Source organism: Theropithecus gelada, chromosome 9, assembly GCF_003255815.1.
Source record: "Theropithecus gelada isolate Dixy chromosome 9, Tgel_1.0, whole genome shotgun sequence".
Classification (NCBI taxonomy): domain Eukaryota; kingdom Metazoa; phylum Chordata; class Mammalia; order Primates; family Cercopithecidae; genus Theropithecus; species Theropithecus gelada.
Window position 1 is genome coordinate 25009233 of NC_037677.1, and position 16551 is coordinate 25025783.

A 16551-nucleotide genomic window follows, 5' to 3' on the forward strand; every position below is an offset into this window, starting at 1 on the left:
TGAATGGTGTCCTTATAAGAAGAAAAGATTAGGACACAGACACAGAGAGAAAGAAGAGTATGTGAAGGAAGACACAGGGAGAAGATGATCGTCTACAAGCCAAGAAGAGATGCATCAGAAGAAATCTACCCTAGCCAGGCGCCGTGGCTCATGCCTGTAATCCCAGCACTTTGGGAGGGTGGATCACTTGAGGTCAGGAGTTCAAGACCAGCCTGGCCAACATGGAGAAATCCTGTCTGTACTAGAAACACAAAAATTAGCCAGGCGTGGTGGCACACACCTGTAATCTCAGCTACTCTGGAGGCTGAGGCAGGAGAATTGCTTGAACCTGGGAGGTGGAGGTCACAGTTAGCCAAGAGTGTGCCACTGCACTCCAGCCTGGGCAACAGAGCAAGACTCCATCTCAAAAAAAAAAAAAGGAGAAGGAGAAACCAACCCTGCTGATACATTGATCTTGGGTTTCTAGCCTCCAGAATTGTGAGACAATCAATTTCTGTTGTTTAAGCCCCCTAGCATGTGGTACTTCGTTATGACAGTCCTAGCAAACGAACACACTCTATCATTGCCCAGGCTACTTCTCTTGCAATTTAATAATCCCATTCCCTTCAGGGACATTTTGAGACAGAAATCATATCCAAGGCATTAGGACAGAACCGTTTTGATTCATGAAAGAATTGAAGAAATACACAGCTAATAAGTATTCCTAGCAACACAGTGTGCTTTAGGAAAAGAAAAAAATATGGTGGGGAGGGGGTTGGAATGTACCATGTCCCAGCTCAGCAAGCTGTCGATCTGCTAAAAAAGCATATTTGTTATTACTCACATTTCCTTCCAGTGTAGGAAGGCTCCCTGGAGCTGGCATTGCTGTATTAATGCTCAACACCCAGGCATGTGTTTACCACAGTCACCAGCAGTTCAGTCAAATTGTGCAGTCTTTTAACAAGGACCCTTGGCCGGGCGCGGTGGCTCACGCCTGTAATCTCAGCACTTTGGGAGGCCGAGAAGGGTGGATCACCTGAGGTCGGCAGTTCAAGACCAGCCTGACCAACATGGAGAAACCCCGTCTCTACTAAAAATACAAAATTAGCCAGGCATGGTGGCAGATGCCTGTAATCCCAGCTACTCGGGAGGCTGAGGCACGAGAATCGCTTGAACCCGGGAGGCGGAGGTTGCGGTGAGCTGAGATCGCGCCACTGCACTCCAGCCTGGAAAAAAAAAAGAAACATTCTGTCTCAAAAAAAAAAAAAAAAAAAAAAAAAAACAAGGACCCAGATTATAATTTATATGAATACAAAAACTCTCCAACTTTAATCTCCAAAGAAGGAAGCCATTTCCAGCAGTCAGTGAATATAGGTGATTAGCGCCTTAGCTTTGTGCTCCTAAATGTCTGCCTTGTACTTCCCCTTCCTTTGAACCCTCTCCCTGCCACGCCCCACACACTCCACTAGAGCCATGGGTTCACACCACATTCCCAGCTTGGCCATGTCAAGATCCACTTTTGCTTCTCCAGGGAACATTTCTGGCTGTGGTCTCCTCCTGTTGCCCTAATTTCTTGCCAGCATTTTGAACTATTTTCCCAGCTTTCCCCCTAATCTCATGAGCCTTGTGCCCACTATGCTTCTTTTTCTTTTTCTTTTTTTTTTCAAGACAGGGTCTCATCCACTCACCCAGGCTAGAGTGCAGTGGCAGAATCACAGCTCACTGTAGCCTCAACCTCCCAGGGTCAAGCAATCCTCCCACTTCAGCCTCCCCAGTAGCTGGGACTACAGGCACTTACAACCATGCTCAGCTAAATTTTTTTTTTTTTTGTAAAGACAGAGTTTTACCAGATTACCACTCTCCTCCACCTCCCAGAGTGCTAGGACTACAAGCGTGAGCTACAACACCTGGCCCCTGTGTGCTTCTTATAACAACCCCTCCATTCCCAATGAGACCATGACTGAGCTGCCTGACTTGTAGATTCAGTTATTCCTCTGGAGAGCGTCATCTGAATCTGACCTGCTCACCTGAACCAGGCCCATTAGTTCTCCTAGTTGATGGTTATGGTCCTGCCGGTGTTCTCCTGACCTAATACACTATCTTTCCAGACCTAGTAAGAAGTCCCTAGGCAAAGCAAGCTTTTTGCACAAATCACCTTATTACTGCCCAAAGTATGGCCAACATCTACATATTTCTCCCTTCTTCGAATCTTGTAGAAAGAATCTTTGTGCCCAACTCAATGGCAAAACAACTTCCATATTTACTGAAAGTTGGGCACAAGATTCTTCCCTGATGCTCTCTTCTATCAATATTACTGGTAGCAAGCCTACTTGGCAAACCTAAGGACCCAGTTTCCTTTCACATTGGAATTTATGTTAGATGCACCAGAAAATATCATTCACAAAATGCTCAACATCACTAATCATCAGAGAAATGCAAATTGAAACCACAATGAGGGATTATCTTACATCAGTCATAATGTCCACTGTTAATAAGTCAAAAAAGCAACAGATGTTGGTGTGGATTCAGAGAAAAGGGAACGTGATTTGGTTTGGCTGTGTCCCCACCCAAATCACATCTTGAATTGTAATCCATAATCCCCACATGTGGTGGGAGGGACCTCATGGGAGGCAACTGAATCCTCGGGGCAGTTTCCCCCATGCTATTCTCGTGATAGTAAGTTTTCACAATATCTGATGGTTTTATAAGGGGCTTCTCCCTTCATTTGGCTCTCATTCTCTCTCCTGCTGTCGTGTAAAGAAGGTGTTTGCTTCGCCTTCTGCCTCGATTGTAAGTTTCCTGAGGCATCCCCAGCTATGCAAAACTGTGAATCAATTAAACCTCTTTTCTTTATACATTACCCATACTCGTGTATGTCTTTATTAGCAGCATGAGAACGAATGAATACAGAACCCTTGTATACTATTGGTGGGAGGATAATTTATTACAACCTCTATGGAAAACAGTATGAGGATTTCACAGAGAACTCAAAATAGAACTACCATTCGACCCAGCAATCCCACTGCTGTGTATCTATCCAAAAGAAAAGAAATCTTTATATAAAAAAGACACTTGCACTCGTATGTTTATTGCAGCACTAGTCACAATAGGAAAGACACAGAATCAACTCAGATGCCCATCAATGGTGGACTGTATTTTTAAAATGTGGCGCATATAATACCATGGTATACTATGCAGCCATAAAAAAAGAATGAGATCATATCCTTGCAGCAACATGGCCGGAGCTGAAGGCCTTTATCCTAAGCAAATTAATGCAAAAACATCACACCACATCCCCAGCTTGGCCATGTCAAGATCCACTTTTGCTTCTCACTTATCAGTGGGAGTTGTAATTCTCTATAAGTGAGAAGCAGAAGTTATGTTTAATTAAGATAACTTATTCCACATGTTCTCACTTATAAGTGGGAGTGAAACAATGGGTACACATGGGCATAAAGATGGAAACAATAGACAATGGGGACTCCAAAAGGTGGGGTGTTGGCAAAGGGATGAGGATTGAAAAACTACCCATTGAATACAATGTTCACTATTTAGATGATGGATACACTGGAAGCCCAAACCTCACTGTTATGCAATACATCCTTGCAACAAACCTACACGTGTACCCCCTGAATCTAAAATTAAAAAAAAAAACTTCACGAAATGTAAACTAAGATTGATAATGCTGCCCCCAACCTCTGCGAGAGCTCTCATTACAATCGCCCTTTCAGTTTTGGGGTGTCATCCACTGAGCCAGCTCAATGACCTTACCCTGAAATGAACCTTCTCCCAATCCCTCACCGACTGTTAGGCTAGATGACAGATTAGTTTCTATCTTGCACCCCATTTCCTTCTTCTTCCACTTAGCCACAGACATGCTGTGTCCCCTCAGATTCCGGGGTGCATTTCCATGCTCTTCCATTTCTTCTCTCTGCACTTTCTTATCACACTATTTCTGCTTGTTCAAAACCAGAGCATTGTGTGCGCAGAGCTGTTTATGCCCGAGGCAACGCCAGGCCAGTATATGTTGGGAATAGCCAGGACCCTGCAGCCCGTATTATTGCCCTAAGGAATACTAATTGCCTTGCTGATAAATTGAGAAGGAAGAAAAGCCTCAAAGACAATGCCAGGCTCATTTTAGAAGAGAACCCTTCAAGCACATCTACAGAAACATCAGTCATTTAAAGAAACAATCCTTTTCTCGCTCCTAAATTTGCACTTCGTTGGGCTTCATCCTCTGCTCCTCTCTTAGCCATTTAAGGATCATCCTTTAAAGGGCCTGAACAAGGCATACCCAGACAAAAAATAAAATAAAATACAGAGCCCAGAATCAAGGTCTCTGCTGTTGTCAAGTTTAGGATTAGCTGAAAAAGCCCAGCCTTTCTGGTCTTGTCCCGTTATCATGAAACACCATTTTCCCAAGACATTCTTGTAATACGTCATCATTCACCAATCAGAGAGCCCAGTGGGGTGATATTTAATTCATGCCTGTCAATCACGACACAAAGAAAAGGCCTTCAGCTGGCCACCGAGAGAATCCTCTGCTGACCGAACAAAGAGTCCGCAGGGATCTGGTCCCAGCCACGAACTGCTCTCAGGAGCCAGCTCTGCCTCGCTACCAGGCCCTTGCGTGGTTTCAAAATAATTGAGGCTTTGGAGGCAGCAAGGCAGATTAAAGAGATTAAGCCGACAGAGCATCTCTGCAGCATGGTCAGGAGAGAATAAGATGGGGACTTTCATGTTTTAGCTCTTCAGTTGCAGATCAGCATGGCCTTGGCATTCGGCCTCTGCATCAAATCCAAATATTTGAATTTTAGAGTAAATTGCCATAGCTTAACCCTCTCAACCGGGGTGTGTATCAGCTCTGTGAGTTTTAAATGGATGTATCAGCAAAACCAGTGAAACCAAGTAGTTGAGATATGAATCTGGTGTACGAAAACTCAAAAAGCTTCATTTCCATGCCTTGCATTTCTCTTTGGAAGCTGGAGGGATACGAATAATAAATAATTGAAATTAAACACTTCCGTTGCAATTGTTGGTAATGCAAACACAGGATTCAAAGGCAGCAGCTGGACAATAAAGGAACAGTTAGCTCACCAAGGAGTTTTTTTCTCCCCAAAACAGTCACTGGAGAGTACAGTGTTTTTTTTCTCCCCGCCTCTCCTGTGCTAGTAATAGAATCAAAATGGATTTGTATTATATGTTGATGCTAAGTAGGGGAACTTGAGTTTATGTATCTCAGTGATGCAAAATCTAATCCCATCTTTCTTTCTATCCCAAGAACCCTTTACATTTATCCTATACCCTTTTCCTCCAACACATTTTCATATTTGTTCATTCCACCTTAAGGAAGGTAAAAATTGTTTTACTAACCCTTTGTAGCCCCCTTTTCATACATGAAAAAACAATGAAGGAATCTGGCATAAAAATTAATCAGTGGTGGGGTGGAAGAACAAAAACAAAAGCAAATGGGGTTGGAGACAGGAAAAGCCCAGTGTTGAATCTTGGCCCTCCAATTTCTATCTCTCTGACTTTGGCAAGATGCTTAAACTCTTTGGGTGTTTTTTTGTTTGTTTGTTTGTTTTTTTTTTTTTTTGAGACAGAGTCTCGCTGTGTCCCCCAGGCTGGAGTGCAATGGCACGATCTCCCTGCAACCTCTGCCTCTCCGGTTCAAGTGATTCTCCTGCCTCAGCCTCCCAAGTAACTGGAATTACAGGCGCCTGCCATCATGCCCGGCTAATTTTTGTATTTTTAGTAGAGACAGGATTTCGCCATGTTGGCCAGACTTGTCTCGAACTCCTGACCTCAAGTGATCTGCCCGCCTCGGCCTCCCAAAGTGATGGGATTACAGGCGTGAGCCACCATGCCAGGCTAGATGCTTAAATTCTTTGATCATCAGTTTCATCTCCTATGAAGTGGAAATAATACCTATCTCACAGTAGTCTCACTGCAATTAAGTCAGATTACATAGGTGAGGGCTCCTGGCACATACTAGAAATACTTGGAAATACAGTCGTGTGTTGCTTAACAACAGGGATACCTTTTGGGACATACATTGTTAGATGATTTCATTGTATCTTGTAGAGTGTACTTACACAAGCCTAAATGGCATAGCCTATTACACAGCTAGGCTATCTAGTATAGCCTACTGCTACAAATCTGCCCTGCATGTGACTGCACTGAATATTGTAGGCAGCTTTAACACAATGGTAAGTATTTGTGTATCTAAACATAGCAAATGTACAGTAAAATATGGTATAAAGGATAAAAGTGGTATACCTACCGGGCATGGTGGCTCACACCTGTAATCCCAGCCCTTTGGGAGGCTCACGTAGGAGGATCACCTGAGGTCAGGAGTTCAAGATCAGCCTGACCAACATGGTGAAACCCCATCTCTACAAAAATACAAAAATTAGCTGGGCTTGTTGGTGGGTGCCTGTAATCCCAGCTACCCCCAGCAATCCTGTAATCCCAGCTAATTCCAGGAGGCTGAGGTGGGAGAATCACTTGAACCCAGGAGGCTAAGGTTGCAGTGAACCCAGATGGTGCCACTGCCACTCCAGTCTAGGCGACAGAGCAAGACTCATTCTCAAAAAAATAAATAAGTAAATAAATAAAGTGGTGTACCTGTATAGGGCAGCAAGCAGGAATGGAGCTTGCAAGACTGCAAGTTGCTCTGGGTGAGTCAGTGAGTTGTGGGTGAATGTGAAGGCCTAGGACATTACTATGCATTACTGTAGACTTACTTTGTAAACATTGTACACTTAGGCAACACTACATTTATTTAAAATTTTTTTGTTCTTCAATAATAAATTACTCTTAGCTCACTATAACTTTTTTATTTTATAAACCAGACTTTTTAAAACTTTCAGACTCTTTTGCAATAATGCTGCTTAAAACAAATACATTGTACAGCTGTACAAAAGTACCTTTCTTTTTTTTGTTGTTGAGACAGACTCGTGCTCTGTTGCCCAGGCTGGAGTGCAGTGGTACCATCTCAGCTCACTGCAACCACTGCCTCCCAGGTTCAAGCGATTCTTGTGCATCAGCCTCCCAAGTAACTGGGACTACAGGCGCCCACCACCACGATCGGCTAATTTTTGTATTGTTCATAGAGACAGGGTTTCACCCTGTTGGCCAGGCCAGTCTCAAACTCCTGGCCTCAAGTGATCTGCCCACCTCGGCCTCCCTAGCTGCTGGGATTATAGGCATGAGCCACCGTGCCTGGCCTATTTTCTTTGTTTATATCCTTATTCTATGAGCTTTTCTCTATTTTTACATTTTTAAATTTTTATTGTTTTACTTTTTAAATATTTTTGTTAAAAACTAAGACACAAACAGACGTTAGCCTAGGCCTACACGGGGTCAGGATTACCAACATCACTGTCTTCCACCTCCGTATTTTGTCCCACTGGTAGGTCTTCAGGGGCAGTAACATACACAGAGCTCTCATGCCCTGTGATGACAAGGTCTTCTCCTGGAATACTTCCTGAAGGCCCTTCCCGAGGCTGTTTTATGGTTAACTTTTTAAAAATAAGTAGGAGTACAAGCTCAAATAACAATAAAAAGCATAGTATAGTAAGTACATAACCCAGTAACATAATTATCTATTAGCAAGTATTATGTACTGTACATAATTACATGCACTAAACTTTCATATGATGGGCAGTACAAAAGGTTTGTTGACACCAGCATCACCACAAACACGTGAGTAATGTAGTGTGCTACAACATTAGGACAGTGATGATGCCACTAGGACTGCATTGTAACCTTGTTTTTGTTTTGTTTTGGTTTGGTTTGGTTTTGAGACAGAGTCTTACCCTGTCGCCCAGGCTAAAGTGCAGTGGCACCATCTCGGCTCACTGCAACCTCCACCTCCCAGGTTCAAGTGATTCTCCTGCCTCAGCCTCCCAAGTAGCTGGGATTACAGGCACCCACTGCCACATCAGGCTATTTTTTATATTTTTAGTAGAGATGACGTTTCGCCATGTTGGCCAGGCTGGTCTCAAATGCCTGACCTCAAGTGATCTGCCCACCTCAGCCTCCCAAAGTGCTGGGATTACAGGCCTGAGCCACTTGCACACGGACAACTGCATTGTAATCTTATGGGGCCGCCCCTGTATGTGTGGTCTGTCCTGACAGAAGCATCATTATGCGGTGCATGACAGTAGTAGATTCCTCCTTAAGCCAGGAGAAGGTTTGCAGTAGAGCTGGAACTTCTGCCTCTAGCCAGGATGCCCCTGGACCACTGGCTGGCTCGGCTGATTCTCACATCTCACTGGGTTGCTGGCATCATTCTTAAACTAGATGCTCTTGGGTTCCCTTTTTGTCCCAGCAGCAGCAGCAGCAGCAGACCTTCCAGAAATTTCTCTCTTTCCTTTTATTTGCTGACCCTCGTATGGAAGCCCGGGACTGGAGAAGTTTCAGGAAGAGATTAACCCTGTTAGACCCAGGGCCTTTTGTGCCCTGCATGCTCCTATAGTCTTAGGCTACAATTAAGATTCCAAAAGTGGAATATCTGCAGGAAATTTGCCTTTCAAATACGCCTGCCTTGGCCAGGCATGGTGGCTCAGATCTGTAATCCCAGCACTCTGGGAGGCCGAGATGGGTGGATCACTTGAGGTCAGAAGTTCAAGACCAGCCTGGCCAACGTGGCGAAACCCCGTCTCTGCTGAAAATACAACAATTAGCCAACTGTGGTTGTGGGTGTCTGTAATCCCAGCTACTTAGGAGGCTGAGACAAGAGAATTGCTTGAATCTGGGAGGCAAAGGGTGCAGTGAGCCTAGATCACACCACTGCACTACAGCCTGGGTGACAGAGTGAGACACCATCCTCAAAAAATAATAATAATTTAAGGCTGGGCATGGTGGCTCACGCCTGTAATCCCAGCACTTTGGGAGGCCGAGGCGGGCGGATCACAAGGTCAGGAGATTGAGACCATCCTGGCTAACACGGTGAAACCGCGTTTCTACAAAAAAAAAAAAATTAGCCAGGCGTGGTGGCAGGTGCCTGTAGTCCCAGCTACTCAGGAGGCTGAGGCAGGAGAATGGCATGAACCCAGGAGGCAGAGCTTGTAGTGATCTGAGATCGTGCCACTGCACTCCAGCCTGGGCTACAGAGCAAGACTCCATCTCAAAATAATAATAATAATAATAATCATAACAACAATAATAATTTTAAAAAAATTTTTAAGTGCTTGTTTGGCCCGTTGTGGTGGCTCATGCCTGTAATCCCAATACTTTGGGAGACTGAGGCGGGCAGATCACTTAAGGTCAGGAGTTCAAGACCAGCCTGACCAACATAGTGAAACCCTGTCTCTACTTAAATAAAAAATACAAAAATCAGCCATGCCTGGTGGTGGGTGCCTGAAATCCCAGCTACTTGGGAGGCTGAGATGGGAGAATCACTTGAACCCAGCAGGCAGAGGTTGCAGTGAGCTGAGATCATGCCATTGCACTCCAGCTTGAGCAAGAGTGAGACTGTCACACACACACAAAAAAGTATCTACCTTATAAGGTGGGAAGCAATAATGATAGCATTAAAGTTTAAAAATACAAGTTGAGGCCAGGCTTGGATTATAGGCATATATATATATAAATTCTAGCATCTGAGAGGTTAAGTAAATATCCTAGCATCCCAGAGAATTAGGGCTCAGAGAATATGTGATTTTTAAAATTATATATATGTATGTATATACATATATATGTATACATACATATGTCATTTTGCCTGGAGAAAAAATTATATATACACATATATAAGTAGTTTTTAAAATCACATATTCTCTGAGCCCTAACCCTCTGGGATGCTAGGGTATCTAACTTTAGATCTTCTTAGGGTTTTCTCACCCACATCCCGGGACACAGTTCCAGAGCCTTACACAGCACTGGGGCGTTGTTGGGGATAGATGGTGGGGGATTCAAGTTCATCTTTGAGATGTCTACACGGGCCACGGGCCCCCAGTCCACATGGGCCCTTCAGTCACGCCCTCACCACACTCGGAATAAAGGAATCTTCTATTAGGCTGGGAAGTCCAGTGTGCGTGGTCTTTTTCCTTCTCTGAATTCTTGCCTCTGCCTCTTCCTAGGCCACTCCCTGGAGGTAGCTCTTATTCCCCATGGCAGGAAAGTTCCTCCCAGTCTGGTTGCCGCCTACTTCTCAGCCCGCCTCTGTCCCGCTTTCACAGACATCCTCCACGGCTGCTATACCAAGAAGCCACCTGCAGCTCGCCAATCTGCCATGATCCCTCATGCCTTCTTGCGTGGCATTCCTGGCCCCTCTACCTGGAATATCTTTCCACGCCCTCCTCCCAACATATGTCAGTTGTTATTCATTCCTAAGTGAAAGCTGACTTGTCACCTCCTGCAATGAGTCATCTTTCGTGCCGTCTACAGGTTCTACATTGGCTCCTCCTCCATGCTACTTGCATAGCACATAAGCACCGTGGCACCCATTCCATTTTATTGTAATGGCCTGGGTGCATGTCTATTTTCACTACTTATCTAAACGCAATCTGAGCTTCATCTTTCTTTCTCCAGCCGCTGCCTGGCATACAGCAAGTGCTCAGTTTAGGCTTGTTAAGGCAATTTTCCTAACAGCATCCCTACCCCTTAGCCTTCTCTCCTAATCACCCTTGCCCTCTGTGCTTGAATTGATGGCAGCGCTGTCCACATTTGAGCCATTTCACTATTAATGTGACCACCAGGGGACCACAGATTTGAATGAATGAATTACATGTTATCTCTACTAACCTCCTAATTACAGGGATCTTAGTGGTCAGCCAGTCCAACCTCCCGTTTAGCGCAGAACTCACCTTATGAATAGTCACTCCATCTCTGCTTAAATCATTCTTAATGCTCTTACATCAAGTGGACATGAGCTTGTCATAGAAAACACTAGCATGTGGGGTAAACATTAGCAAGAAAACATCTTGGTAGAAAGAGGAATCATCACTCTGTTGATGAGGACAGAGCAGTCCAGAATGATGCTGGGAAAAAAAGGGACATTCTGTTTTCAGGGGAGTTTATTTTTCTTCCAGATTGCAGGCCAGGTGAAAAGGAAGCTTGACTACCCTAATCTTGTGAGCTGTGTTCTGTGGGCTGGTTTTGGCTGAAATTCTCCAGGTGAAATGACTAGAGCCCTCTGCTCCGTCTTCGAGGAGCCTTTGTTATCTCCACAGTGAGTTTTGGACTCTAACAGTTTTTGGAGAAGAAAAAAAGAGGCGAAGACAGTGGCTCTTTGTGTCTCTCAAAGGAGGCACTGTTTCCTTGGGTTGGCACAGCCCACCGGCAATGTGCTGCCCTTCATGCCTGATGGTTTTCATGCCCGGACACACAGACTGTGTGGTACCAGCCTTCTCGCAGGACAGAAAGGATGGTTGTCTCCTGTGTTGCAAGGGTAACTTCCAAAGCAGCAAATGGGATAACCATCTGATCATGACGGTCAATAATTCATCATCGTCTCTTTTTATGTCTCCGTGATGCAGGTTTAGGAGAGCACTAACAGCACTAGCATTTGCAGCCAACAGTGGTCTTGAGCTTAGAAGAAGTGGAGTTTCTAAGAATCTCTCTCATATTTCCTCTATTTAGATTCATTATCCAAAGTTGAAAGTCAATGACACCTTAATCTTTATAAATAGCTGTCTGTTTGGTGCAACCTGAACTTGCAGAGTGATTATGATTTGGATTTGCGTTCCCACCCAAATCTCATGTCAAATTGTAATCCCCAGTATGGGAGGAGAGGCCTGGTGGGAGGTGACTGGATCACGGGGGCAGACTTACCCGTTGCAGTTCTCATAATAGTGAGTGAGTTCTCGTGAGATCTGGTTGTTTGAAAGTGTGTAGCACCTCCCCCTTCTCTCTCTTCCTCCTCTTATGGTCTTGGCCTTCTGCCATGACTGTAAGTTTCCTGAGGCCTCCCCAGCCATGTCTCCTAAACAGCTCCTGAACTGTAAGTCAATTAAACCTGTTTTCTTCATAAATTACCCAGTCTCAGGTAAATTACCCAGTCTCTTTATAGCAATGTGAGAATGGAGTGATTTTGTATCATTCATTCTTTTTTCTTTTTGTAGACATGGGGTCTTGCTATGCTGCCCAGGCTGGTCTGAAACTTCTGGCCTCAAGAGATCTTCTCGCCTCTGCCTCCCAAAGCACTGGGATTACAAATGTCAGCTACCACTCTCAACCCCATTCATTAATATAGTTAAACATTTGGTGAGGACCAGCTCTGTGCCCCTGCTGTGCCTGGTAATGAGGATAAGGATCAGACAGTAACTATTCATGAAGTGTCTTGAAAACCCAGAGGACAATCTCCTGAAACATGGCCAGTGGGAATCATGGAAGGCCTCTCAGTGTAGGTGGTAATGGAGCTGTCATGTGAACAAAGAGGAGTCAGCCAGGGGCTGAGTGGGGAAGGGGCGTGCAGGATTGTGCAGGTAGAAAGGAAACTAGGCACACACAGAGCATGGAAATTAATTCTTAATGGCTGGAATGTGGGGTGTATATTAGGAGAATGGCAGGAGATATTGATGAAAGTAAAGAGATATTTTGAAAACAAGCCTTGAATGCCATTTGATTTTTTTTTTTTTTTAATTTTTTATGCTGGGCAAGGTGACTCATGCCTGTAATCCCAGCACTTTGGGAGGCCAAAGCGGGCAGATTACCTGAGGTCAGAAGTTTGAGACCAGCCTGGCCAACATGGTGAAATCCTGTCTTTACCAAAAAATACAAAAATTATCTGGGCATGGTGGCACACGCCTATAGTCCTAGCCACTTGAGAGACCGAGGCAGAAGAATCACTTGAACTTGGGAGATAGAGGTTGCAGTGAGCCAAGATGGTGCCACTGCACTCCAGCCTGGGCCACAGGGCAAGTCTCCATCTCAAAAAATATATATATATTTTTAGAGATGGGGTCTTGCCCTGTCACCCAGTGTGGAGTGCAATGGTGCAATCATAGCTCACTGCAGCCTCAACCTCCTGGCCAAGAGATCTGGCTTCAGCCTCCCAAGTAACTGGGACTATAGGTGTGCACCACCGTGCCCAGCTAATTTTTAAATTTTTTGTAGAGTCAGAATCTTGGTATGTTGCCCAGGCTTGTCTCAAACTCCTGGGCTCAAACCATCCTCCTGTCTTGGCATCCCAAAGCATTGGGATTACAGGCATGAGCCACCATGCCTGGTTGGATTTTACATTGTATCCTGAAGGTATCTGCGGGCTTCTGAAAGATTTTCTTTCACTGGATGGTGACATGATCAGACAAAGCAGACAGATTATATATCAGGACAGCAAAACAATCACACATGGAAGGCCACACATCCTCAGTGGCTCATGTTGGCCCAAAGAAACAGCGTTGCCACAAAAGACACCAACACAAGTTTCAGTAAACTGGATGCTGTTCTTCATTCCTACTGAATTGCACTCTTAGGGGCAGGGAGAGTTGCTTTTGTACTCTGTACTATGAAGAGATATCTGGTCTAAGAGATATTGGTAAGTGCTCAACAGATGTTTGTTGGATGAATAAATAAAGGAGGGAAAGAAGGAAGGAATAAATGTGTGGTTCTGCCCTCTGGGAGAAAAGGGAACAGGTATAATCCCTCTTTGATGGGATTTCATATTCGACTTTCTAATACTTGAAGATCATTATTTCTTTTATTTATTTATTAATTTATTTAATTTTTTTGTAGAGACAGGGTCTGGCCATGTTGCCAAGACTGGTCTTGAATGCCTGGCCTCAAGTGACCCTCCTTGCCTTGGCCCCCAAAGCCCTGGGATTATAGCCATGAGCCACTGCACCCTGCCTAAGACTGTTATTTCTCTCTTTTTTTTTTCTTTTCTTTTTTTTTTTTTTTTTTGAGATGGAGTCTCACTCTGTCACCAAGGCTGGAGTGCAGTGGTGCGATCTCAGCTCACTGCAAGCTCCGCCTCCCAGGTTCACACCATTCTCCTGCCTCAGCCTCCCAAGTAGCTGAGACTACAGGCGCCCACCACCACATCAGGCTAATTTTTTGTATTTTTAGTAGAGATGGGGTTTCACTGTGTTAGCCAGGATGGTCTCGATCTCCTGACCTCATGATCTGCCCGCCTCAGCCTCCCAAAGTGCTGGGATTACAGGCATGAGCCACCGCACCCGGCCGACTGCTATTTCTTTAGTCTGATATTTTCAGGTTCTGCATCCTTAGCTCTTTCAACTATTCCTATGTGATGTCATTTTTCCCTACCATCCTTATTGAATTCGTTATCATCTGCCATTTTCCCCCTGATTAAAATGTGGTCCCAAGAAAAAAACGAAGGCTGAGCGTGGTGGTTCATGCCTATAATCCCGGCACTTTGGGAGGCTGAAGCAGGGAGATTGCTTGAGCTCAGGAGTTCCAGACCAGCCAGGGCAACATAGTAAAACCCTGTCTCTGCAAAACAAAACAAAAAAAATACAAAAATCAGCCCAGCGTGGTGGTGAGCACCAGCAGTGTCAGCTACTCAGGAGGCTGAGGCAGGAGGATCACTGGAGCCCAGGAAGTTAAGGCTGCAGTGAGCTGTGATCACACCACTGCACTCCAGCCTGGTGACAGAACAAGACCATGTTTTTAAAAAAAGGAAACAAAAGGCTCCAGGGATAAAAAGAAAAAGAGAGAGACAAAAGGCTCCAGGTGAGGCTGGGCATGCGATGGCTCACGCTTATAATCCCAGCACTTCGGGATGCCAAGGTGGGCAGATCACTTCAGCCCAGGAGTTCAAGACCAGCTTGACTAACATGGTGAAACTCTGTCTCTACTAAAAATACAAATAATTAGCCAGGTGTGGTGGTGGGCACCTATAATCTCAGCTACTCAGGAGACTGAGGCAGCAGAATCACCTGCGCCCGGGAGGCAGCGGTTGCAATGAACCGAGGTCACACCATTGCACTCCAGCCTGGGCAACAGAGTTAAGATTCTTTCTCAAAAAAATTAATTAATTAATTTTAAAAAGGGTCCAGGTGAGCTCTGGCCTCAGAGAAGGCTCTCAGGAATCTATCTGATTGCTTTTCATCTCAGTTTTACCTGGCAAACACTTAACACTGGTGACTTATATTGTGCCTATAGTAAATTAAAATCCTGAAATATTTTCCATATATTTGACTTTTATGCCATATCTCCTTCCACAAAACTAAACTAAAATTTTAGCTGGGTGTGGTGGCTCACACCTACAGTCCCAATACTGAGGCAGGAGGATTGACTGAGGCCAGGAGTTCAAGACCAGCCTGGGCAACAAAGCGAAATCTTGTCTCTACAGAAAAATTAAAAATTAGCCAGGTGTGGTGGCATGCACCTGTAGACCCAGCTCCTCAGGAGGCTGAGGTGGAAGGATCATTTGTACCCAAGAGTTTGAGGTTGTAATGAGCTAAGATTGTGACATTGCACTCAGCTTGGGTGACAGGGCATGAATGACCCTGTCTCAAAAATAAATAAATAAGTAAATAAAATTTAAATATGTCCCCTATTTGGTATATATGGTTTACATCTTTTAGACACAAGTGTAGAGTTCTACATTTAGTTCTTTTTAACCTCAAGTCGCTTTCTTGGGCACATTATTGCAGTCTATTAAGGTCATATTAGCTACATCTTCCAGCTTCATGTCATCTGCAGACATGAGCAATGTGCAATCAAAGTCCTAATTCAAACCACCAGTAGCAGTGTTTAGCAGGCTAGATCCCTGTGGTTTAGCAACTAGAAACTTCTCTCAGGCTGGGCTTTTTCAAACTGTGGTGGTGATCCTTCATTGGGTAGTGAAATAATTTTGTTGACTAAAAATAGCATTTTTAAAAAATAGCATAGAATAGAAGAGAGTATGTCAGAATTTATTGCAGATAGTAAGTGCAGGTTTTATTTTGTGAAACTTTTCTTTCACTCATACACCACACACACACACACACACACACACACACACACATATTACTAAGGTCTATGTAACACAACCACAACAAATAATATCATCACATGAATCACATAATTAATTTGGAGAATAAATATTGTACTACTTCTTTAAAACATAGTACATTTTTTTAAAACATAAAAGACAAATAGGTTAACATATAAATGAACAAAGAGCCTTGTTATTACACTTCTACTTCTTGATTTTTTTTTCTCTTCTTTTCTTTTCCTTTTTTTTTTTTTTTTTTTGAGACAGAGTTTCACTCTGTAACTCAGGCTGGAGTGCAGTGGTGCAATCATAGCTCACCTCAGCCTTGAGCTCCTGGGCTCAAGAGATCTCCCACCTCAGTCTCCTGAGTAGTGGGGACTGCAGATGCATGTTAACAGAGAACACTCTTCTACTGACAAATGTTTTGTAAAACTATATTCTAGAATATTCCAGGGTATTCCAGTGTCTCAGAACCACTCTGGGGCCTCTGGGCCTCCAATCCCAGTTTAAGTAGCTCTACTCCTACTCTGTTTTTGTATCTATGGTGCTACATAAGATTTTATTTGGGAGTGCAATTCAGGTGGGGGTGGGGGAGGAGTTTCTCCTGGCTTGAAAAAAATAAAAGGCCAGGTTCAGTGGTTCACACCCATAATCCTAGCACTTTGGGAGGCCAAGGAGGG